Genomic DNA, 11570 nt, shown 5'->3' with positions numbered 1-11570 from the left:
AAATACGTTACTTAAGTCACATAATTGATGAAGATTCTATACACCTCGATCCTGAGAGAGTGAACGCCATAAAGAACATGCCTGCTCTCAATAACGTACAAGTACTACAAAGCTTTCTACGCCGGGCTAATTTCTACCAAGTCTTCATCAAGAATATTCATGATTGTGCGACCCACTAAATGAACTGCCGAAGAAGGATAAAGCATGGGATTGGATGCCAGAATGCCAGAAGCCGTTTGAGAATATGGAAGAGACGTTAACTTCAGATCTTTTTTGACACACTATCCAAGGTTGAGAATAATAGTAGTGTGTGACGCAACCTCATTTGTGTGGGAACTTGCATACTTCATATAATGTCTGACGGTACCAGAAAACCGATCACACATGCATCCAGAACGCTACTACCGGCCGAAAGACAGTACACTCAAATTGGAAAGGAAGCCTTGAGTATTATATGTGCTGTGGTAAAGTTTCATAGGTATTTACACGGCAGAAATTTACATTGCAGACGGGTCATAAGCCGTTGCTCACGAATGTTGGTTCCAAAAATCGTTTACCGACATATAAGGCTAATAGACTGTTGAGATGGGGTACATTATTACTGACTTATGATTTCACCCTAGAGTACTTGTCTTCGAAACAAATTTGCCATACGAATAGATTATCTAGTCTGATACTATGGAAAAGGGATCCCTTTGAAGATTCCATCATTGCGACTCTTCAGACGGACGGGGAAATAAAAACGAGGATGGGCAACACAATCAGAGAACTCCCGGTGTCTCTACCGGAGATTAAAAGGGAAGCAGACAAGGATGACTTCATCTGTAACATAAAAAAGAAGATCGCTATAAAGGGCAATGTTCCGGAAGTATTTTCGCTTTGCGATGAGGTTTTACTATATGGCGAAAGAATGGTGATTCCCAAATGTCTCCAAAAACGAATTCTACGCCATTTTTACACAGGTCATCCTGGGAAAAATCGTATGAAGAGTTTGATGAAGAGCTATGTCTACTGGCCTAAAATGGACAAGAACATCAATGAGAGGATAGACTCGTGCCCAGCCTGTGCCCTTGCGGCTAAATCACCATCGATTATGTTTAAACCTTGGCCGAATGCCAACCAGCCATGGTCTAAGGTGTAAATCGATTTTGCGGGTTTGCTCGAGGGCAATTATTACTTAATCGTAGTCGATAGTTTCACCAAGTGGCCTGAGGTATTGAGGTGCAGAAGACCGATAACTGGAACGATTATAAATATCTTACATGAACTGGTCGAACGTTTTTGGGTAGTCGATTGCATCGTAAGTGATAATGAAACCCAGTGTAGTCTGCTGAGTTCAGAAGTTTTTGTGATACGTTCCAAATTAATCATGTCACCACTCCCCAATACCATCCGTGGTTGAATGGGTAAGCGGAACGCTTTGTGGACACTCTTAAAAGAGCAGTGAAGAAGGCTCAAGGGACCCCAACAGATGAAGAACTTCAACAATTTCTACACGTGTATAGGATTACACACAACCCGAACACACCAACAGCAGTCTCACCTGCAGAAACGATGTTTGCGAAGATCCGTTTTTGAAGAGCTCTTACCCAAACAGTCACGGCCACTAGTGACCACTTGTGTACCCAGTAAACGTTTCATGTCAGGTGAAAGACTATTTTTCAAAAGTTATACAAACAGTTATACAAACAACACATCATTCTGGGAGATGGGTACCATTACTAAGAGAGTCGGTGACATTGTATATATCATCCAAATACCAACATATACACACAAAATGTCACCAGAACCAACTAAGAAGATGTCGATCAGTTGAAACCAGCGACAGTCAATCATCGGAAGATGAGCCAATAGACACTGTCTTCGAAACTTTTGATCTGAAACTCCTCAACCAACACCTGAACTACGGTGGTCGTTCCGTAAGAGAAAGATTACCGAGCCATTGATGGTAAACCCTAAAAGGAAGTTGCACTGAGAGCTTGGGAGGGGGTGAGACGCCCCTCCAAGGGATTAATGGATTATCTCATGACGTCACTTCTTCTGGTGACGTCACTTTCGGTAACAAGTACCGGTGCCGATAGTCAGAGTTTGGTACACGGCTAAGCAGGTCGTGTGCAAAAACGCCTAAAAGTTGAGGAATGGTATTGCTCAACCCGCCTTGCCTGTAATATATGTTAATACAAGTTTGTTTCTATGAGTCCTGTGTTCCTTTTTCTTTTATAACCATTTAACACCATAACAACTAACAAATAAGAAGATCAAAGCTAAATGAAATGAGAATAACACAGGTCTGTCGTTTAATAAGTTCAAGAATAGGTTGGAAGAAAGCAGATAAAAAAAAAACATTTGCAGGAAGATAATTCCATTAGGAAGAGAAAAATGAAGATTTTAAAGATATACATATAACGATACTCTTTGCTTATAATGCAATTATAATTCATCTTAACACATTTGTTTTGGATCACGCGTCGCCTAAAAATCTATGTATTATGCTATGTAAATCTTAAGAATGCCAGAACAAAGAAAGTGTTCTTCCAAACCTAGCAGATTGCCAACGATGTCGTAATTTTCACTGCACAGTTCGCAAAGCATGCCATTTCAAACTTAAGCGTGACAGATAAAAGGAAACATAAAGTTCGGTGAGTCTTGCTTTCATCTCGAATTGATTTTACATAGAAATACATTCACAACATCATCCGGTATATGCATATATGTTTATTTAATTTGGTAGTTAAAACAACCATTTTCTAATATCAGACGGCAATAAAATGAATGCCTAGGTTAACGTGTTATTCTTTTAAAGCATAATCTTTGAATATAAAAATTATATTTTTATCAAATATTAATTTATATAATATTTATTACTCTATTAACAAGGAAGTGACACACACACACACACACACACACACACACACACATATATATATATATATATATATATATATATATATATACTAGCAAAAGTACCCGTCGTTGATTCGGTTCAAAAAAAGCCTACAGAAAATGGACTATGTTTTATGAAAGTATGATAGGTTATGAAAAAGAAGAGTTGTAAATTTGGGGTATGAAAACCTAAGCAAAATATGATTAAAGTAAAAATAAAATAGATAAACCCCATCATTTATTATAAAACAAACACTTATCACAATATTCTGTGGATCTATATTAAAAAAACGTTGTTAAACTTTGTGACATATTTCCATTCTATAGAGGTCAGGTGCGAACGAACACCCTATACTTTTATTATACCATATTTCTTCAAACTGAAACATAATTATCAAAGTATACTTACGCAGATAGATATGAAAAATCTTTATTAACGTGTGTGCCTATTTCCATTCTATGGAGGTCAGGTGCGAACGCAGACCCCACAATTTTATTATACCATCCCTATTTAAATTAAAACATACTTACCAAAGTATTATTATGTACATCTATATCAGAAACACTTGCAAACGTTTTTTTTTTAATTTTTTAATTTTTTATTTCCATACTTTGTGGACCAGGCGCGAACGCAGACCCCACAATTTTAATGAACCACCGTTCTGCCAGATCAAACATACCCATTCCTGTGTCTCAATACATCTTCTATCATTATATGTAATCAGTTTTTTAAAATAGTCAACCATATAGGAGCCTATTCGTGACCAGACACACATACATCTAGCTTTATATATATATATATATATATATATATATATATATATATATATATATATATATATATATATATATATATATTCATAAATTATATATATATATAAGTGGATGGTAAGGACTTGAAATATGTAAAAAAAATTGGAAATTCAAAAAAAATGCTGTAGTGTTGTGAAGGGAGTAATATGTTTTCAATCGTTAAACTATTGTAAATATGCGATAAATTATATTCTTTTTTGAAACAAATATAACCGTTATAATTCAAATATAATGTGTATCTGAAATGAAATCAGTGTATTATTCTTATGTAATTTATTGACTGATTATATGTCTTAATTATTATAGGTGGTGTTTTCTATCGTGTGAGAGATTTAAACTGTGTTTCAATTAAATTATAGTCTTTTAATATTTGAAAATGCACGATATTATGTTATTATTTCATATTTTGTTGTATTAATTAAGATCATTTATAGGTATGTTTCATTGAGAAGCAGGGATAATATCTGTTTGTAATTCTTGCATCCTGTTATTATATTTTGCGGGCCAATGTCCAAACGCTTTGTTCCCGTGAAAAGGAAATTGGACATAGTCGCGAACTTTTTCAGGTGAGTGATTAATTAAAAATTTAGTGACTTTATTGGTTATACGACTGAGTAGAGTTTTCATGATTGAGAGGCGCAGATTACAGTGTGGAACGGCTAAAATGGTGGTGTTTTTTTAAATTAAGTTTCTAAATTTGTTTTCGGGAGTATATTCTACAAAGTGTTGGGAAATGGACAAACGAACCGCAAGCGAAAAAGACAGGAATCAGACCTTCTGTTCAATGAAACACGCATAAGAAAAATGCTGACCAAATATACTAATATATATATATATATATATATATATATATATATATATATATATATATATATATAAACAAAAAAATAAAAATTACAATAAGTTTACCAAGGTAATCAAAACTTAATTTTTTTGATTCATCCAGCCTTGACATACGTGTTTTAAATATTATCTGCAGTGCTTTTCTTTTAATGATTTGGAATTAATTCCATTTGCGTTTTTTTCCAAGGAACTCTGCCTTTTGGATTATTTTGGACCATTTGGAATTTACCCATTGGATTGAAATTTTAAATTCGACCGTTTTGGATTTTACCATTTTTGGATTTTTACCCTTCACCGGACTATCCATTCATGTGAAATCTTTTTATCATTTTTCTTTTGCCTCCTGTTCCCCTTACCTCACCTTTTTTTAACCAAGTAAGATCTGTGACTTACTTGTAGTTTCATTAAATACTTTTATATGCAAAATCCGATCCTGCATTTTGCTAATTCCTGCCCTCTGATGAGAAGGAGAGTATTTCTTCGAAACTCCGCGGATTAAGAACTATCCACTTATCTTGTGCTTCCTTTTTTAAAATTAAATATGTTTTTAACTCTTTTTCAAGATGTCTTTTAACATGTTTTATTAATCATTTGTTTATATATATATATATATATATATATTAAGTAACACATATCTATATATGATAAATGCGCGTAAGAAATATTATATATATATGTATATATATATATATATATATATATTGAAATATTATATATATATATATATATATATATATATATATATATATATATATATATATTATGTGATAGGATATGTAATCTATCCGGCATGTTGAAAATTGGAATTATGATATGACAATTTTTTAAAACAATAAAATTCAAGGATTAAGTATGATGTATATTAAATTCTATAGTTGAAGTCGACGATAGCACCTGAAATAGATCATTCGGGTCGTGTCAAAATATGTGGAAAAAAGAGGGAGAGCATGAAAGAAAGAGATTAAGATGTCTTTTGTCTCACATACAAGTTCTGTCTGGTTTCTGATTCCGGGCGGAACAGACGCGTCGAAGTAGGGCAACAATGCGTCGGACATAGAAACGCAAAAAGCTTGAGTCAATAATTCAAAAGGCTCCTCCAGTTCATTTTTAGACGAAATAAAGTAATCTATGCCAGAAAATCGGCGTCGTATTGTCGTTTTAGATGGTCCTTAGAGCTCATCGACCAGTGACGGGAAGAATCGCATCCCAGAAGAGCAAGAAAATAGGAAACATTTATGGTGAACTTTATCACGTATATAGCTGCACACACACACACACACACACACACACACACACACACACACACACACACACACACATACACACGCGCGCGCATGCGCACACTAGATGTATCACGATTACATACATAGATACAGACTAAGAGATACACGTTATGAGATATACATATAACAGACAAAATCTTCCCGCTGCTACATTACATATATAAATGTGCGTGTGCGTACGTGTGTGTGTACGTACGTGTGTTTGATTTTGGACGTCCAGGCATCGTCGAGTAACTTAGCAAAGTACTGCGATGGTTAATTATTTTCAAATATAAATATTCAAGAGAGAAAATGTTATTGGAATGTTGTAAAAATAAAGTCGTCATAGATTATTACCGGATCAAACGTTTAAGCAAAATAAACTAGTTCAGAATATTAGAAAAATTGTATTAAAATATGGAATGAGTTTAGTGACTACAGTAGTGACGTCAGAGAATAAAAAAAAATAAACACCAGTTTAGAGTTAAGGTTTCAGTCAGACTGAGACTCAGAGCTAGACAGTAGAGTGGGACAATCGGGAGGGACAGATTACTAGTCACAGTGAGAAGGGAGCGGGCGGTTTCTAGACGCCCAGGGGAAGTTATCTGGCAGAAAAATGTAAACTTCAACTCCGGAAGGCGATGCAGACGAGAATTACAGCACACCAATAAGACAACCTATTCAGTTTGGGACTTCTCGCACCCGTTTGCTTTTACCTAAAAACTCTTGTTTATTTCTCATTATGTTTTTGTTTTCCTATACTACGCTTTTTTTATGTGTTTTTCCATATTTTCCCTGCCGCTCTTTGTTAATGCTTTAGTTTTACTTCTTTAATTATTTCAACTATTTTATCCTTACTGATATATTCAGAAAGTCCACACTTGTTCAAAATCTACAAATTTAAGCTAAACTTATGGTAACTGTTTTAACAACCTATAACTCATTTGATTCAGGTTTTATTTCTCTATAATTTTGCCTGTTCATATTTGACTTTTAATTGGAGTATCCTAGTGTTCACATCAATTTAAAAAATAAGCTTCAACTGGAGAAGGCGAAAGGAAACACCGCATCAACAAAAATAAAATAGCACCTTTTAGCATATATAATCATAATAGTTGTTTCTAAGTTATACAACGTAGCATTTAGTCCATATACTTTGAGTCCCTCTTAGTAATCTTCTTGGGCTCATTGTTTGTCCAGTGGAGAAATCGGCCGCAGATTGAAATGAGATGAGAAAACGGTACGAATGACTGTGCAAAACACTAAAACACCGGCAATGTTCGTGATGCCCCTAAACCTGACCGTCATAGAGTTACTTATTACAGGAAAGACAATGCTATTAAGATCCACAGTCTCAAAAATAGATTTGTAAACGGCTCCCAAAATCCAACAACAGTGTAATCTTGTAAAAAAGTGCTCTCTTTCTACAGTTAAAACAGATTGAAGGAATTTAATTTGTGAAGCTGTGTTCCAAGATGCAAACCAACGATTTCTGTTAAAAACAGAAATCGCCGTCTTGACTTCGTCAGATGCAATGAAGATCACGACTCTTCATATCAGTCGAAAGTGATTGTAGGTAGTACGTAGATAGTGATTGCAGGTAGTACGTCGAAGAAAGGACAATAAATTTAATCCTAGGTGCACAGTTTCAACGTAAAGCAGCGGCCAGCAGTACATAACCTTCTCAGTATATCAATCCAAGTGGATTGTAAAGATCTGTAATATGGAAAAAAAACTCTACCTATCTTGGTAGTAAGGTAAATCATTAATCGAATTGCGAAAGCAACTAGTACTTTTGGGAAACTGCGCCATCGGATATGGGATGATAGCGGGATTAGCTTAAGAACTAAAGTACTTGTGTATAAAGCAGTTGTGCTAACGTCGCTGTTTTATGCATCGGAATCATGGTCAGTCTATCACAGCCACATCCAGAAGCTTGATGTCTTCCAGAAAAACTGCCTTAGAACAATTCGTGGCTTCACCCTATGAAATCAGATGTCTAATTCGGACCTATTCACGCACTGCGGTATTGGCGGAATTGATGTCTTTTTGATGCAATCGCAGCTGCATCGGGCAGGACATGTCTTGCATATGAAAGACGACCGGATACCAAGCAATCGATGTATGGCAAGCTAAATGGTGGACAGCGGGAAGTGGGTAGACCTCTGCTTCGCTTTAAGGACAAGTTGAAAAAGAGTTTAACATGTGTAAATATTCCTTTTCGTGATTTTGAACGAATTACTTCTCAACGAAATGAATGGAGATCTGCTGTCAGAGGAGCATCAGGCGGTTCTTTGAAACTTAAATCAACCAACTGACGTGACGTGACAGAATCAAAGAATCTGAAAGAATCCCACAATCTTCAATTTTGACTCCATTGTGGGCTTGTTTGCAGATCTCTTGCAGAAATCGGATACCATTTACGATTTAGTAGATGTAAGCATGCTACATCGAATTAAACATGTTTGAATTGTCAAGTCCATAATATATATATATATATATATATATATATATATATATATTATTTGTTTGTACATAATCATTAATGTGTCGCTACACATTCATGAGCATAGGTGTTAGTAACTAGAGACCATCTTCAGGCGATGTACCTTATGCAAAACTTAATCCGTAATTATGCACTTTGTCATTCACGGGTGGTTACCAAAGTAATCCCGTTATTTTTTCTAAACACAAAATAGTTGAAGAAGTAATAAAAAGAGATGTGGTGCCATTAAAACGACGCTCTTTTTCCAGCCATGAACGATGGTTACGCATGGACTGATGCACTGATCTATTTACAGGCAAGGAATTTTAACTGCTGAAACTTTGTAGCCGTGCCTCCCACCACTCCCATGTTTAGAATCATAGAAAATTAAGGACGCTTCTTTAAAGTATTCTAGTTAAGAAACATATCCAAAGACTGACTAATTATTCCGGGAAAACAAAACACCTACCGTGGATAATTCACTACGAAAAAAAAAAATCAACCTGACGAAACATGGCGATATGTTTTAAAAAATTTTTAATGTTTTTTATTTTTGTGATGATCACGGTCAATTACAAATTATAGCTTTAAAACATCCTAATCCCTACCCCCTAAATCGACACACCATACTTTAACGGCTTGTGTATTGTTCTTGCACAGGAATATATTCGGACCTTTTCTGTCAAACATGAATCAGGAGATTCCAAGCACCGTTTCAGAATTGCTGTTATCTATTCATTTAATCTAGATCAGACAAAGACAAGAGTAGCTGTAAAATTGCCATTCATCCGCAATGTGAACTGACTACACTTTTCAGGTGAACTTTCAAAAATACTATGAACACATGAAACTTTCACTCTACACTGCTGTCTGCCTTCTGAGATGTCCATCTGATTCTAACCTGCGTCTCCAATTCTTCTTCTAAGTTCCCTTTCTGGTCTTACTTATTGCAGCTCTGGTTTCTGTCCTTCTTGTGCACACGGCATCCTGCATTCCTAGTTCATGGCCATTTCATGTGTTATATGTTTTCGTTGATTAATTTTCTTGTCACGTCTTCATGGACCAGACTTATTTGACACAACATTTTCATACACCAGAAACATCCATTTAAAAATCCGTATGACGTAATCAACCATATTCTTATTGCAAAATTATTAGTGACGTCATTCAGTATTACTAGCTTTCTGCCTTTTTTTTTCGTTATCTTTTGTATGTTTGATATTTTTTTACATTGGAATCACCACTTATCAAGGCCCACTCGAGGGCAAGGGTTAGGAGTGTACAGTAGTCAATTGGACAATATAGTAATCGTTAGTAATGGAAATTCGGTAAATTTGTTAACTTAAGTGGAACGGCTCATCAAGAACTTGTTTACGTTGGACTTGAAGACAATCAGATTGTAGTCTGCCGGAAAGCAGGGAAACGGAAGACAGTTCCACAGGCGTGCAGTTCTAAGAAAGAAGCTTTGTTCATGGAATCTACGTTTAGGTTTAGGCACAGATGCAACCAATGCAAATTTTAACACCGTTCTTTGCGTTTTCCATTTTTTGTTTTCATTTGCCAATAAATTTTTGACGATATCGTTTTTAGATATGTTATTGCGCATGCTTAAATCATAAAAGTCTGCCTTGAGCACCACCATCATTTTCAAAAATAGCTCACCGCACACACATTGAACACTAATCGTCGAGTGGTCTTTGGGCTCTAAATAAGTAAGTAGCGGGACCCGTGGAAATTCCACAGGGGACACATTCATACGTAATATATTGAGGTTGATATTCTGTACATGTTCAGTGTCAATGGAGACGCTCTGATATTATTTTAGCTTTTGTGTAAAAACTGCAAAAGTATTTATCTAAGCTAGCACGAACGCCCGGTAAAGCCCGGTCATAAAGTACGTTTAAATATATTTTAATTCTTGCAGATTTCGTATATATTATTATAGAGTTAATGTTCTATCGATTTTTATATGTTATGAAGTTGCGATTTCGAAGTTAAAAAAATATATATCCATATTACTTGGGTGTATTACCATGAACCGAGAGTAAAATAAAAACTTATGAATATATATATATATATATATATATATATATATATATATATATATATATATATAACATTTGAGTTCCTTCAGCCATAATCGAAATCGAAACCAAAACTTATGAAGAATTCTTGATAACATTATTTGTTAAAAAGAAAGTAAACATAAATGATTTAAGTGCCATCAGCTATAGTCGAAACCGAAACCAAAACTTATGAAGAATTAAAACCTCTCTCTCTCTCTCTCTCTCTCTCTCTCAATAAACAAATGTAAAAACAATAAACAATGAAAAAAAAAACAACAAATAACGGCTCAATTTTTTGTCCCCGCCGGCCGAGAGATTTGTTATCGTTTTTTTTATTACGGAATAACTTAAAATAAATTAGTTCTTAACAACTTTTGAAAGATAAACCCTAAATTTTATAGAATTAAAAAAAAATTTAGTGTTCGTTAAAACAATGTTGTAATAAAAATAATTTATTTAGAAAAATTAATTGTCGTTAAATATATATATATATTTTTTAGAGTTAATGTTTTTATAAATATATTTTATGTACAAAACAGGTTTCGTTTCGCTAATAATGTGTTGCTTTTTTCATGAAAGTTGAGGTTTCATAACGTTTTAATAGGAGTAATAATATATTACGAAAACATCAGCCCCTCTCTCTCTCTTTCTCACTGTCTCTCTCTATATAAACAAATGTAAAAAAATTAAACAATGCAAAAAAAAAAAAAAAAAAAAAATATTGCTCAATTTTTAGTCTCCGCCGGCAGAGAGATTTGTTATCGATTTTATTACGGAATAACTTAAAATCAATTATTTCTTAAGAACTTTTGAAAGATATAATCCTAAATTTTATAGAATTAAAAAATAAATATATCTGTGAGAACACGTTAATCGAATAGAACCTAGAGCGTTCGTAAATGTGTATTCCAAAATTAAATGTCTATTCCAGAATAAAATCTCAACCAATCAAATTTGCCAGAAAGCGTGACACACAAAAGAACACACATGCTATTGTATTAATATATAGATTAGACCTTGGAAAAATAAGCGTTATTTGATATCGATCGTCGATCACGAGTACCTTCAACACTCTCACGAGCTAATTACATGAGATCAAGACGCGGCATGGACTTCAATAACCAAAATCGTAACCTTTTAATTATTTTCTCTTATTGAATGATACGAAATGGAACTACTTATGGTCATATATTAGTATATAAACTTTCTCTCTTGTTC

Source organism: Euprymna scolopes, chromosome 19 (assembly GCF_053919585.1).
Source record: "Euprymna scolopes isolate OS-2025 chromosome 19, ASM5391958v1, whole genome shotgun sequence".
In the NCBI taxonomy this organism is placed as follows: Eukaryota; Metazoa; Mollusca; class Cephalopoda; order Sepiida; family Sepiolidae; genus Euprymna; species Euprymna scolopes.
This window is presented reverse-complemented; position numbering follows the sequence as displayed.